The following is a 12,837-nucleotide window of genomic DNA, read 5'->3' on the forward strand; positions in this document are numbered from 1 at the left end:
ATCAAGACTACATAAAAGTCCTCACAACTGAGTACTTAGAAGACTAAAGTCTAATTTAAAATGAAAATATCTAAGCCTTCACCTTCCGTATGAATGCACACAAATGCCAACAACTCTATGAAATTGCTCAAAACATGGGCAGTTTCTTATGAAGTTAAACATGACCCCAGGTATATGCATAAGAGAAATAAAACACATGCCTACATGGAGACTTGAGACTGAACCTACATCATAGTTTTATTCATAATACCCTTAACTGAAAAAAAAGTGATCATCAGTCATTGGATGATGAACCAAAGCGTGACCGTGTCTGTAGGTGTAGCATGTGTCCTGTGTGCACGAGCAACCACTCCAACGAGCCCCAGGGACACACAGAGGAAAGGCAGCGGGACACAAAAGAGGGCACATTATCTGACTCCTTTTAGATTAACTTCTAGAAAGTGCAAACTAATCTTAATGACGGAAAGTGGCTTAGGGGTTGCCTGTGGGCTAATCATAGGAGGAGATACTGATGGCCAAGGGACATACAAAAGATTTTTGGAGCTGTTGCAAACATTTTGTATATTGATTGTGATAGTGAAGTCATAGGTACACACTTTGTCAAAATTCATAAAAGTGCATACCTTAAATGGGTGCAGGTCTCTGAATTCAAATTTCATCTCAATAAAAGTGGTGTTATTAAAGGAGACATAACTAAATGGGGTGGATGAACCATCAGGGACCAAGGCTCAAAAAAAGGAACTAGCTTTGAAATGATTGGGGAATAAAGGGGAAATTTTATTTTAAACTGGATAATACATAATATTAGGAAGTTATTGTTATTTCCCTTAGGTGTGATTATAGTACTGGATTGATGCAAGAGAATTTTTTTATAATTATTAGTAGATGCAACTGGGAGTATCTGGGGGTAGACAGACATAATGACTGAAACTTATTAAATAATTAGGAAAAAATATGGGTAAATGATAGATAAATATATGATGATGATAGACATATAATAACTTAGAGCAAAATGCTAGTACATTTTATTTAAGTATTAAATATGTATACTGGACTTTTCTTCGAATGGTGTATTTATTTTTACACTTTATACTAAAAATTAGAAAAATTCACAAGGAGCAAAAGCTCATTGAAAATAGAAGAGAAATGAAATAAAGCTAAAAAAAATAGAAATTTTAAAAAGAAAAAGGAAAATAATCTAAAGTAAATTGCTGGAACAACCAGGAGAAGCTAAACAAGAAAGTCACAGTAACAGAACAAGAATAAATACTGAAATCATAACTCAGGAAACTTTTTGAATAAAGATTTTTGAAAGAATATGGTGTATTTTTTAAAAACTGACCTATGATGGCCAACACTAAGACAAATCCTTAAATTTCTAATGTAATAAAAAATAAACATAAGAATCTTTGGGTATCCAGGCCAAAAAAAAAGTACCTTATAAGAAAGACATCTTCTTAAAGACAAGGTTCAATGTTAGAAGACAGTAGAGCAACAGGGACAAGACACTCCATGGAAGGAAGCCCAAGTGAGGCACATCGTGAGCATGGAGGTGACAAACGATTTTGAACATAGGGACAGTAAGACTAATGGTCCCACTTAGCTGCTTTTGAAACTAAGTATGGACCTTATCCAATGCAGTGTTGACTGAAGAACTTTCCTGAGAGGTTTAGTCACGTTGCTGGTGATTTCTTTTTGTTGTGGCACACTGATTTGATCTTCTACCTGGGGTCTGTATAAGTTTGTGTCCAGGATCAGATGTCACATTTCTCCTGGCTGCCCTTTCAAGCAAAAATGCCAGATTTTTTTTATAGTACTTTTTATTCCTTCATTGTAGACCCTCAGCTCTTCATGACATCAGGAACCTTCTTCAGTGTGTCAGCAAGAACTAGGAATAATTTTGATGATCTGTGGCATCCAGGTTCTCCTAATTAAAATAGATAGATGATAGATAGATAGATAGATAGATAGATAGATAGATAGATAGATAGATAGAAAGAAAGAAAGAAAGATAGATAGATAGATAGATAGATAGATAGATAGATAGATAGATAGATAGATAGATAGATAGATAGATATCAGCACTGGAAGTAGACAGATAGCTATAGGTATCAGATAGCTATAGAAATCAGCATCGGAGGTAAACAGATAGACAGCTATCTATCGATCTATCTACATACCTCCAGTGCTGATTTCCAGATTTCAAAACACCAGAAACCTGCTTTTGTCTCCAGAATCCTTACTGCTACAATTTCAAAAAAAGCACGTATCTACTATTTGGAGGGAGAATATTAGAAAGAAGAGGAATGAAGCAGATATCTTGATATGAAGCGATCAAAACAAGGATATTTTTCAAAGAGTAAAATAAGAACTTGAGCAATATGCCTAAACACATACATACATTAAAGGGTAAAATTCATGATTAATGGGTACTGATTTGAAAAAATTCAGAGAGAAGACAGCTTTAATGTACCACATAGAAAAACCCATAAAAATGATGATATACACACATGTACATGTTTATATATTTAAATGCATAATAATGATGAGAAGACTAAACATGAAATTGATAGAGCTTTATTTCTGGGGTGGAAACTAAAACGAGGTGCTTAATGGGTTCCTAGCTTTATGTGTAATTTCTCAGTTATTCAAGGAGAATGTTTCCATGTGTGCACATATCTATCTTTTTTAATAAACAAAGGTTATATTAGAAGTAATAATAAAACATCAATGACTCAGTCATTTCTGCCTGCTAAGGGGACACATTTATCTTTAGTTAACCTTTTCAAAAAATGAGATTTGGAATACATCTGGAACGGTGGAAGAGTAAGAAAAAGAAACTTAACTTTTTCATTTTTTTTTTTTTTTGCAATTTTTGGCCAGGGCTGGGTTTGAACCCGCCACCCCTGGCATATGGGTCCGGCACCCTACTCCTTTGAGCCACAGGCACCACCCAACTTTTTCTAGATAATAAAGAAATTATCTCCTTCTTTTGCACAGTATCCTAGGGACAGAATAAGGTGGCCAGGGAAGAGGTGGGGGAAGGAGATTAAGAAAATGTAAGCTTGAGCCTATTTCATTTTAATTATAATACTATGGATAAGATGACCCCAACTGACCTTTGTATATAGTACCCATATTTTTTCCACAACAAAATCCTTTTCTAAAACAGTTTGAGTCATTTGTAATTAATAACTAATCAATCTTTGTGCACAGTACTTGGATGAAAGGGGATGAATGCCGAAAAATAAAAGACCATTCATCAGGACAGAAATTACACAAAAAAATATTGTCCCTTAAATCAGTCATTCTACTCTACACATCTATTTTATTTTTGAATAGTAAAGCCTCCAGGTGAACACATTTCAGCTCACTAAAAGGAAAAACTTCTTTATACCCAAAACTGTTTATAATCAATCCTTGGGAAAAACGTTTTTTTTTTTTTTTGTAGTTAGAGGTGTTTAAAAAAAAAAAGTATGGATAACCACTTTAAAAAGAAATTGCAGGAACTCTATAGTTATTGGTGGCCAGTTGAGCCATTCATTCTTGAACTCAAGAGACACCTAACCGGAGTGCTGAAGATGTGCGAAGTTTGTGTTAGGATGAGGCTCCAAAAAGAGCAAGGAGCTACCACCTGTGGGGCGACAGATACCAATCAAGTAATCACACAAACAAATGTAAAATTATAGCAATATTGACAGCTATATAAATAAGTCAGCTGGCCTAATGACCATCCATATATTTCCCAAACATAAGTTGTACTCATTTTTTTTCACAGTCCCTACTCTAGGTATCAAGATCTGGTATCGTATTTTAAGTCTTATTCAAGAGTAATCTCAACTCCCCAAAAGTGAAAATACATTGAGTTTTACAATCTGTCTTGTCAAGAATAAAAAAAAAAAAAAAGGAGAATTATTTTCTTTATAAATTGAACCATGATGGGGGAATGTGACATGATAACATATAATCTGAGGCATTATCATTAGTGGTATTGTTTCCTGAAAGATAGACTATGCTTTTAATGGGAAGAATTTCCAGCAAAAGAGTAATTGTTCCCTTCTTTAAAACGTGTTTAAACTTGCAGTGTAAAGGAAAGATGGTTTAAAAAAAATTAAAATAGTTTTTCTTCCCTCTTAATTCCATTAGGAAGGCACCGATTAATCACAGTTAACTGCAGTAAAAATTGTTCCGTCGCCTTCTTTCTTTCACGCACATTTGACTAGGGAGTGACAACCCATTTGGCCACAGTCCCTGATTCTCTTAGCCACTACGCTTTGTCTTTTCCACAACAACTTCGTCTGAGGAACAGTGATTGAAGTTCTGGGAAAAGTCATCCTGGTCCACGCAACAGTTGGTCCCAGCAGCCCAGAATGTCTGTCCCTCCCACCAGCTGGTCTTGAATCACTGGAAGTGACACACACTGGTTCTGGGACAAAACTGAGGATTACTGTGGCAGAGCAGCACACGAGCACATGATGTTATTTTCTTTGTACAGTCACAAACCCGCTAACAACCGTCTGATACTCATCCATTTTAAGTGCAAAATGTTGCCAAGAGAATAAAAATAAGCAGTCTTAAATGTGAACAACACAAAACTCCTAGTGAATGAGCAAAGTGTTCAGTTTTGACATTTTGGGAGTTGTCTGCATTAATAACAAGCCTACAGCTTTCTCACATGAAAAACAAGCCGTCTTGGGTTAGCATTACTCCAGAGCAGAAGGTTCATTGTCAATGAAGGCAGACTTTTTTTTTTTTTGGTCAAAATATGCCATCTAGACAGTAAAACCTCATTAATTTGGCATTCGGTTAACAAAAACACGTTCAGCTTCCAATGCAGTGGGTGGCAAGCTACAGGCCTCAGGACCCCTTCTAAGCCAACTTCGAGTTGGGCTCTCACAAAGAGGGCAGTTTGCCAAAAAGAGGAAGTCATGGGAAGGATGAAAAGCCTACTTTGTTTGGCCCCCAGGCCTGGCCTTCTTCTCTTATTATTAGGTAATGTAGGGTCATTCACAGATTACTGAAACACATCCAACAATAAATTCAACATCCTAAGAAATCTTGGCTTTAGGACCAAATATCCATTTCAAGGACAAAGAAGCTAGCTTGGTAAATAACTTCCACTTCAAGAAAGGTGGCTAAAGAGACAATTTTCATAAGGCGACACTATTTCTATTGTCTACGTTTTTAATTTGCACAAAAGGGAAAGCATCCCTGACATCAAATCTGTGGATGAGACAGGAATGGGAACTGTGCCCATCAAGCATTACTTCGCCGGTAGTAATATAAACAGCCTCTTTCTTCTTGCGACAGCCCTTCTCTTTCCTAACACTAAGGCTTTATTCCATTACCACTACTCTCTGCTCTTGCTTTTGGTCACTCATCTGCCTGGATCAAAACAGTGTCTTCCTGGGCCTGCATTTAAAGTTCCTCAAATGCAACATTGCTTTCTTTCTTTTCTTTTTTTCCAAATGCAACTTCTCATTGTTTTCCTTAAAGGCAGATGCCGTGAGTGCAGGATCCAGGCACCTAGAAGGAAGTAGATGGGTGGTAGCAGATCTAAGCCCACGGTAAAGACTCAGTCAGTATTCACTACCTGAGGAAACCTCTGTCGTGTTCCACTTCAGAGACTCGGCACATTTTTCTTAGGCTACAACCTAGGAGAGTGGTCTCCCTTCTCCCAATCTTTCTGCCTCCCAGAAAGTAGTTGCCCATGTTTATCTTCTAAACCATGGTTCTGTTCAAGGTATATTTCTTCTTAAAAGGCTTCAATGGATCCACATAAATTCCTACATGATCTGTGTTGGGTAGAAAATCATAACTTCTGAGGCTAACAGAATGAAAATAAACTGGATGGAACAGTAGGAGTGTCTTTATTCTTTTAGTATAGTATTCTGGACGGAAAGCAACCAGTATATATGGTCTTTAGTAGAATAACATAGGCAATAATCTTTATGCTACACCTTTAACTTGTATACTGCCATGGACTGAACTGTGCCTCCCCAAAATTCATATGTTGAAGTCTTAATCTCAAATGTGACTGTAAATGGGGTTAGGGTCCTTAAGAAGGTAATTAAAGATAAATAACATCGAAGGCTAGAGCTCTAATCATATAGAGTTGGTGTCTTCAAAAGAGGAAAACACCAGAACTGACTCCTTCACTTCCTCTCTCCATAGGCACAGAGAAAAGGCCATGTGAGGATACCGCAAGAAGGTGCCATCTGCAAACCACGGAGAGAGGCCTCATCAGAGTACCTAGACCTTCAACTTGAGCTTCCAGAACAGGAAGAAAATGAATTTCTGTTGCTAACATCAGAGAGAGGTGTAAGAGAAGGGGCAGGGACAGGGGAGGGGAGGAGTCTGGGAAGGCAGCTGTTGCAACTTCACTTGAGCTAATCAGAAATGCATGTCAGGAACAGGGACAGGATGCTCTTCTGCATCCCTGTGGGGATCTCACAGGGAACAAGGCCTTCTCCAGGCTGCTGGAGGGGGAGATGAAACCTCCCTCTATGCGTCTTTTCTGGTTGGGGCCTGCGAGCCTCCACCACATCCCTGACCCCCCACTGTTCCTCTGCCTCGCTCTCCTACCACTCTCCCTCTCTCCCCCAAGGCCAACCACACTGGTCTCTGTTCTCTTCCCTGAATGAAAAAGCGAAGTCTTTTGTATCTGCGGGCCTTCCCAGGCTACACTATTTAAAATTGCAGCTCTCCTTAGCCTAAGAAACCCTATTCCCCAATCCAACGTAATTTTTCTGCAGTATTTATTACCATCTAACAAATATACTTTTTTTTTAACTTCTTTTCTTATTTAGTGTCTCTTTTCCGTATTACCATGGAAGATGCGTGTGAACAGAGATTTCTTTTTTTTTTTTTTTTTGGCCGGGGCTGGATGTGAACCTGCCACCTCCGGCATATGGGACCGGCGCCCTACTCCTTGAGCCACAGGCGCTGCCCCAGTGAACAGAGATTTCTATCAGTTATATTCGCTGCCACATCCCCTTCTTCCAGAACAATGGCTGAAAAGGAATGAATAAGTGAAAAAAATAACACGTGAGTGAAGGGATGAGGAATAACTTTCCAATATTGTCTCAAGTTACATGTCCCCAAACACAGCTCTGACATCACAGAGTTCTGTTTTTTTCAGCCCACCCAAGGTGTATATGTGCCACGTTTTTCTCCAGCCCAGCACTTTTTATCTCCCCTTCACTTGATAACCCTTTCTTATTCTATTGCTCTTTTTTTTTTTTTTTTTTTTTTTGTGGTTTTTGGCCAGGGCTGGGTTTGAACCCACCACCTCCGGCATATGGGACCGGCGCCCTACTCCTTGAGCCACAGGCGCTATTGCTCTTAAAATCCTATCTGTCAAGTGGCATTTTGATCTAAGACAGGAATCAGCTACAAGGACGCTGCCGTACGGTCGGAAGGGAGAGAGTTAATCACCTGCTCCTCACTGGCCGCACTTCCTCCCAGGCCCTCACCACCACCACGTTTGACTGGAAACGCATGAGGCCTCCAGCGTGCTGCGCCCCCACCTCCCTCGGGCCCCGTGAACTTGCAATGCACTCAGCAACCCCCTGCTTTCCTTTGGCACCTCAGCAAATCACTTGCTTTCTCAGCTTAAACTTGCTTTCCTTTCCTGCCATGTGCTAAATCCCCCTGGTTCCAGGGAGACAGCCATGCAGTGTCGCTCACATCCTGCTAGCATCCCCCACGGAGTTATAAGAGTTTCCTTTAAGAACGTGATCCGATGCCATCGCTTCCATGGAGCTATGACCACATGGAAGATGGAAGTTGAGACACGACCTGGCATGCTTCCTGGCCACAAGGTCACTTCTTTAATTTTTATCCCCTTGAGAATCCTGGATTTCCTCTGTTATTTGCTTCTCTTGCACTGGTAGCAAAGGACACGGGCTGAAACATTCTGATTGCAAGATTAAACAAAATGATTGCTGCTCTCTAAAAAGCCCTATTAATGATTGGTTAAAAATGACCTCATGAGCCACATAATGGGATTACACCTGCGGTGCATCTTACAAGGGTATATGTGAATCCTAGTAAATGTGGAATGTAAAGGTCTTAGCAAAATAACTAAGAAAATGCTACAAAAGCTATGTTAACTAATGTGATGAAAATGTGTTAAACGGTCTATGAACCAAGTGTATGGTGCCCCACAATCATACTAATGTACACAGCTATAGTTTAATAAAAATAAAAAAAAAAATAAGAAAAAAAATGACCTCATGGAAAATAATCTGATCTGTAATTTCAATCATACTAAACCACTGATTCTAACACATTATTTGTTTATTGAACATCAGGGTGTTTTTATGAAGATGACAAAAATGTATGTTTTTCAATGAATATTAAATAGAGTATTTCAATTTTTCTTGATGGTCACTATGATGAAGCAGAAAGAGAAATAGATGGGAACAGAAGATGAGAATTTGAGTACAAATCCTAAGTGATCTGCACCCAATCCCTCTCTCGCTGAGTTTAGATTTTATCACAGGAACAGAAGACTAACAGTTCAACCCTTTCCTGAAATAGCGTGTGTACGTGCTCATCAGGAGAAGCCGCCCCTACTCATAAACCACTTCATTATATATTCATGGCTTTCTTAACAGTTCATGAGATATTACTACATCAATAAACAAATGTGGCATTTTTAGCACATGGGACACTGATGTATAAATGAGACTCTCCTGTCATCCCATTTGCTAAGTGAACACACCACTGAAATCAGTATTACCTTCATGATGATAATAATTACCATCATCACCATCAACTATGGCAGGAACTCTACTTGATGGGTTATACAGACGATCTAATTAGTCCTAAAAATAAACATAATAAGACTGCTGTTATTTGTCTCGATAATCCTAAAAGTAGCCATATAAGTAGGTGTTACTATTTACTATTTGCACTTAGGAACGAAAAGCTCAGTTGTTTGCCCAGATTATTATTTGGTACTGAGCTTTCAATTGTCTGACGGAAGAAAGGAAGGGAGGGACAGAGAGAAGGAGAAAAAGACAGAGAGGGAAAGAAGGAAAGTAAGTCCGCTGTGCAATGCGGTAGCTACCAGCCACCTCCAGCTACTTAAATATAAACTCATTAAAACTTTTTAAAAAACTAAAAATTCAGTTCCCTGGAGAACATTAGGTTAGTGAAATAAGCCAAGCACAAAAAGACAAATCTCAATTGTTCTCACTCATATGTGATTGCAATGATCCCACAGAGATAAAGAGAAGAATGGTTATCAGAGGCTAGAAAGGCTACGGGGGAAGGGGAGATAAAGACCATGGCTAATGGTTGCAAAAATAGAATTAAATAGATGAACAACATGTAATAGCACTACAAAGTGACTACAATCAATAGTACGTTAGGGTATTCTTTAAAATAAGAGAGTAGAAATGGAAGGTTCCCAGCACAAAGAAATCATAAAGGCCTGAGGCGATGGATAGACCCATTCTCTTGACTTGACACACTTTATGCTTGTAACAAAACACCACACGCACCTGTAAATATATACAATTACCATGTACATACTCATAATAATTAAAAAGTAAGCTAATTCAGTTCCTTGTTTGCACTACCCTTATGTCAGGTGCTCCACAGGCTGCCACAACTGACACTGAACTTCTTTCACTGCAGATAGTTGTACCAGCCAGTTCTGGGTGAGGCCAGAATCCCCTTAGAGAAGAGCCTTATATCTGACATGGGTATCAAAAACCTTTTGCAGAGGCCTGGGTACTATCTCTCATATTAACCTCAAAAAAGTCTATTTCCAAAATATTTCTAAGCTTCCTCTAGGATTTAAACATATTTATTCTTACTGAATACGGTTAATTTTATTTACTACGTCTAGCCCCTACTAGGAAGAGGTACATGGGCATATGTTTATAATAATTAGTTTCAAACATCAAGAACAGCCTTCAATTTGTATGTCTAAGGGTTAATAACACAGTGTAAATCCTAACTGCAATTTACTAACTAGCTAAATGAACTTGGACAGATGATTTAAGATTTCACATCTGTAAAAAGGAAATAAAATAATAAATAATGACCCCAAAATGAAATTATTGGATTAAACGTGACAATGTGTATATGGTATGGTACGAATGTGATCTTCAACACATGATAAACACACAACAGTAACATAAATGTATTGTTACAATAATAGTAACATAAAGCATTTAGCTTGGACTTCGTAAGGTAGATTACATTTTCTACATTACACACACCTGAGGGATCTCTGTCTCAGTCGGACAAATTGAAAAGATATACTCTGAAATGGCACTAATCAATACATTTTTTTCTTCTCCCCTTGAATTGGCTTCAAATGTTCACTAATCTAAATCGATAATTAAGAGGTTCTGAATGACAAGAGAGAGACCACTAATTGAATTGGCACGAATACTCTGGAGGAGGCACCAGCTGATATGATTTTAAACATGATTCACGCTGCTTCAAAAGATGACAAAAGTCTCTGAGGGAGACAGAGACAAATGGCATTTATCCAACAGAACAATGTAGATAGCTTGGTGCCTGTAGCTCAGTGGCTGGGGTGCCGACCACATGCACCAGGGCTAGCGGGTTTGAACCAGGCTCGGGCCTGACAAACTACAATGACCACTGTAACAAAAAATAGCCAGCATTGTGGCAGGTTCCCGTAGTCCCAGCTACTTGGGAGGCTGAGGCAAGAGAATGGCTTAAGCCCAAGAGTGGGAGGTTGCTGTGAGCTGTGACAAAACAGCACTCTACAGAAGGTGACATAGTGAGACTCTGTCTCAAAAAAATAAGCAAATAAATAAATAAAATTTATAAAAGAAAAAATGTAGAGTTGAATGTTTATATTAACACACTTTTAAGTTCTAATGGTCAATCAAACCATCACATGCTAAAATTCAAGACAATGAGGTCATGATTTTATGGTTCTTTACAAACTCAACAGGAATTTACAAGCTTTTTTCTGGGAAAGAAGAGAAAATATTGATTGTACAGACCAGGACTCTCAGCTTAACAACTGGTTCCGTTCTTAAGATTTTCATTTGTGGGCACACTAAGTCTCTTAGAAGCAGCAAAAAAGTAGTCATTTTCCCAAGAGGAGGACAAGAGAGAAGAAAATGTTAGGGGAGCTTCAAGAAAGACCGAGGCCAGGTCATCGCATGTGGTAACAGGGCATGGCAGAAGGAAAGCGCCCTTTCCAGGGGAAAGGGGGACCACTGGCCACCCTGGACAGACGCACTAGTGTGCATTTCAGCAAGGCTGGAGCAAGTAAGCAGCAACCTGGGACAGAGTCCTGCCCAGCCTCACCCACAAACATGTTTTAAACCCCCTGGAATTCACTTGCCATCATAGAGGAAAAAATGAATGCTCAGCTGGCTGAGATTATTTCTCAGCCGAATTACAGAATTTGGACTGTGTGACACATAACCAACCTGTATTTCTTTTTCTTTCTTTTTTTTAAATTAAATCATAGCTATGTACATTAATGCAATCATGGGGTACAATGTGCTGGTTTTATATACCATTTGAAATATTTTCATCAAACTGGTTAACATAGCCTTCACCACATTTTCTTAGTTAGTGTGTTCAGACATTTATACTCTACACTTAGTAAATTTAACATGTACCCATGTAAAAATGCACCATAGTTGTATTACCACCAATTACCCTCCCTCCACCTACTCATCCTCCTCTTGCCCTCCCCTCCCTCTCCCCTTTCCCCTTCTTCTTGGGCTATAGTTGGGTTATAGCTTTCATATAAAAGCTATAAGTTGGTTTCATAGTAGGGATGAGTACATTGGATATTTTTTCTTCCATTTTTGATTTACTTTGCTAAGAAGAATATGTTCCAGCTCCATCCATGTAAACATGAAAGAGGTAAAGTCTCCTTATTTTTTAAGGCTGCATAATATTCCATGGTGTACATATACCACAATTTATTATTCCATTCATGGATCAATGGGCACTTGGGCTTCTTCCATGATTCAGCAATTGTGAATTGGGCTGTGATAAACATTCTGGTGCAAATATCTTTGTTATAAAGTGATTTTTGGTCTTCTGGATGTATACCTAGTAGAGGAATTGAAGGATCGAATGGCAGATCTATTTTTAGATCCCTAAGTGATCTCCAAACATCTTTCCAAAAGGAACATATTAGTTTGCATTCCCACCAGCAGTGCAGAAGTGTTCCCTTTTTTCCATATCCACGCCAACATCTCTGGTTTTGGGATATTGTGATGTGGGCTAATCTTACTGGGGTTAGATGATATCTCAAGGTGTTTTTTCTTTTTTTTTTAATTAAGTCACATATACATGGATCATGAATACATTTAAATGCATATGTGGGATACAAAGTGTTGATTTTTTTTATACAATCTGACGTGGTTACATCAAACCACTCAACATAGCTTTCGCTTCATTTACTTGATTATTGTGTTAAGAAATTTATGTTCTACACTTGACAGATTTGACTTGTACCCTTGTCATATGCTCCATAGTTGTGGTCCCGCTTTTTACCCACCTTCTGTCAAACCTCCCCTCTCCCCTCCCTTCCCACTCCATTTCTCTCCTTCATCCTGGGTTATAGTTGTGTTCTATCTTTCATAAGAACATGTGAGTAAATATAAGAAATACTGAGTACACTGGATACTTTTTCCTCCATTCTTGAGATACTTTACTCATGAGAATATGTTCCAGGTCCCTCCATGTAAACATCAAAGAGGTAAAGGCTCCATCTTTTTTTAAAGCTGCATCATACTCCATGCTATACATATACCACAATTTATTAATCCATTCATTGGTTGATGGGCAATTGGGCTTCTTCTATGACTTGGC

The 12,837-nt window shown here is 38.6% G+C and overlaps 1 protein-coding gene across 3 annotated transcripts in view; it reads right to left on the reverse strand.

The window, feature by feature from the left end:
• Positions 1-12,837, reverse strand: part of ITGBL1 (integrin subunit beta like 1) — a 282,440-nt gene that overhangs the window by 167,172 nt on the left and 102,431 nt on the right. Inside the window, exon 1 of one of the 3 annotated variants that reach the window (XM_053563371.1) lies at positions 8,747-8,766. The exons of the other annotated variants lie outside the window; for them this stretch is intronic. The gene's annotated coding sequence lies outside the window, so the exon portion shown is untranslated. Of the gene's footprint in view, positions 1-8,746; positions 8,767-12,837 lie in introns of those variants that run through there. 3 annotated transcript variants of the gene reach the window in all.

Source organism: Nycticebus coucang, chromosome 15 (assembly GCF_027406575.1).
Source record: "Nycticebus coucang isolate mNycCou1 chromosome 15, mNycCou1.pri, whole genome shotgun sequence".
NCBI classification, from domain to species: domain Eukaryota; kingdom Metazoa; phylum Chordata; class Mammalia; order Primates; family Lorisidae; genus Nycticebus; species Nycticebus coucang.